Raw genomic sequence first — 2,397 nt, 5'->3', positions numbered from 1 at the left:
TATAACCCATAAATAGACACTTGTATACTGAACTGGACTCTTTTATACCGGATGTGACACCCCATGGACTTGACAGTTTTGCCCCAGTTCTCCCCAGTTCATTACTGTATTGTTGTATTGTTATGTATACCCCCAGTTGTTGTTTTTAAAATCACCCTCCATATTGTCTCTTTCTTCCCCACACAGTTTTCCCGCCTTTTCCCTGTTTTCCCACTCCTCTGCCTGCCATTGGTTAGTATTTGGTGCAATGCAGAGGTAGCTGTCATTGGCCCATTCCCCCAGTTACACCCAAAACTCCTCCCCTCCTTACCCAGTTGCCCGGTCACCTTCATCCCTGAGTTGTCAGTCCTATGCTTCTCCCTAGCCCAAACTCCACCCCTAAACCTACCCTATATAAGTTGCTGTTCCCCAATAAAGATTGGCATTGCTTCCTGAGACTTCTACTGTGTTCGGACCCTTATTAGCAGTGCCCGATCCCATTCCTTTCCCCGCGGGTCGTGGCAAAAAGGGATCGAAAAGGAAAAAAGAAGAAAACTAAGCTTCAGCAGAAAGAGGTGAGCTATCAGGAGGAAGAGAGGTGTTCCCATAGGGAGGTTTTCCCAAAAAATGGAAGAAAAAGCTGAAGTGCTACTAGTATATATTGTCGTAGTTATAATGGAATTACTGCCTGTCAGGACTCTTAATGTGACTGTTTGGCAAAAAGTTAGGAAAATGTAGAGAGAAAAAGCAACTTCAGAAGATATGGAAGCCTTTAGAAATTTAGCCACATGGACAAAAATTATGGACCCTTTAAAGACTGCACAAAAGAATTCAGACTCGTCCGTGGAAACTGACTCTAACCCTCCTGCCTCCCCCCCCCCAAACCCCTTAGACACTAGGCAAAGACATGGAGGTGGGGGAAACCACCAGGAATGCGGGAAGAAAAAATATGGGAAGGAGAAGGTATATGGTTGTGTTATAAGTGATCTAAAGAAATTTGCTGTTCAAATGAGAAAGAGTTATATTGTGTTGACTGCTTTGTTGGAATCACAAGTTAAAGTGTTATGCAATGCCTAACCACAAGTTCTGTAAGCTGCGGTCTGATTATACACAACGCAATGATGATTTGGCATATTGTATTTTAAAGCTGCCTGTTCTAAGCGTATTAACAGGGAACAACATGAAGGGTTCGACCACGAGGAGTCCAGGTCATCAACCGTCATCCTGATGGAAATTTCCAGGACCACGGCCTAATACAGACTAATGGGTTTTAAATCATTGGTGGACACCCCTCAGCAACGGTGATTGCCCACGAAAGGAGAAACCAACACAGAGTTGGCCCGCGAAGAGGGAACCAAGCAGGATGCAGCCTGCGAAACCTCCACCAATGGACTGATGACATGACTTTGGGGGGAGGTGGCAAAGAAGGGTATAATAAGGGCTGTTTCTGTTCCCCTTTGTGGACCACGGCAGGAACAGGGGTTTCCTCCAGTCGCCCGGCTAGCCGTTTTTGCTTGTTTGTGGCATTAATAAATCTTTTATGCCTTGCAACCTAAATTATAGCCTCATTACTTATTACGGTTGGGATTAGCACTATATTCCTGCATCCAAGCCTGGGAGGGAGCTGTTGTGGAATTGCAGCTACGTGAAGACTGCATGGTTGCATAGGCACGGCCGGGGAAAGCTCGTCTCTTCCGGTCCCGCGGCCATTTTCTTGTGCCTCTAATGAGGACCAGGTGTGTCGGCCCGGCAACTGTTGCCATGAAGACCAAGATGGCGGGGCAGGAAGCGGCCAGGGGAATGTATCTTGCTTCACTGCAGAGATGCCGTCCGCGCCGCGCTGAAGAGTGGCGCGCGCGGCGGGGCGGGGGGCAGCCAGGGGGGGCTGGGGCCGCCTCCAGGTGCAGAGCCGGGGTCTCCGGGTAGGGAGGCTCCCGGCACGCAGCGGGATGCAAAAGCGCGGCCCGTGTGGGCCCACCCCTCCCGGGGATGGCCCGGGGCCGCGGCGGCAGCTGCACGGGGCGGGGGCTGTGTGGCTCGGGCGGAGGCAAGGACCCGCAAGGCGGAGCGCGGCCATGACCCTGTCCAGCTCTGCGAGCAAATCAGTTGCTCCCTGGAGCGGCTCCAAACCTGCTTTGCAGAAAAACTGGGGGCGGGGGCGAGGCCGTGCCCAGCGCTGTGCTGCGTCTCTTCCGCCCCGAGGCTGAAACAACAAAGCGGCTCGGGCGCCGACGGGACTCAGTCCTGTGCGCGGCACCCCCCCGCCCCGCCCCGCCCCATGCTCTCAACGGGACAGCGTGGGCTGCGGACGCCCACCGGAGCCCTGCGCAGATTCTGCTGCAGGCAGAGAGAGAGGCGGCGTGGCCCCCGACCGGTGCCGCGCCGAGACCTCTACGAGGGCAATCCCGCCGTCCGCGG

At 53.5% G+C, this 2,397-nt stretch overlaps 1 long non-coding RNA gene across 1 annotated transcript; it reads left to right on the top strand.

Moving 5' to 3' along the window:
* The first annotated feature begins 403 nt into the window (after nucleotides 1–403).
* LOC113998732 lies at nucleotides 404–1,536 on the top strand. The gene is made up of 2 exons (XR_005562866.1): nucleotides 404–554; nucleotides 1,127–1,536. It is a non-coding gene; the product is annotated as an uncharacterized LOC113998732 (long non-coding RNA).
* Nucleotides 1,537–2,397: the final 861 nt, after the last annotated feature.

This window comes from Pipra filicauda, unplaced genomic scaffold (genome assembly GCF_003945595.2).
Source record: "Pipra filicauda isolate LSUMZ 115617 unplaced genomic scaffold, ASM394559v2 scaffold168_size1973030_pilon, whole genome shotgun sequence".
In the NCBI taxonomy this organism is placed as follows: domain Eukaryota; kingdom Metazoa; phylum Chordata; class Aves; order Passeriformes; family Pipridae; genus Pipra; species Pipra filicauda.
This window is presented reverse-complemented; position numbering and strand designations above follow the sequence as displayed.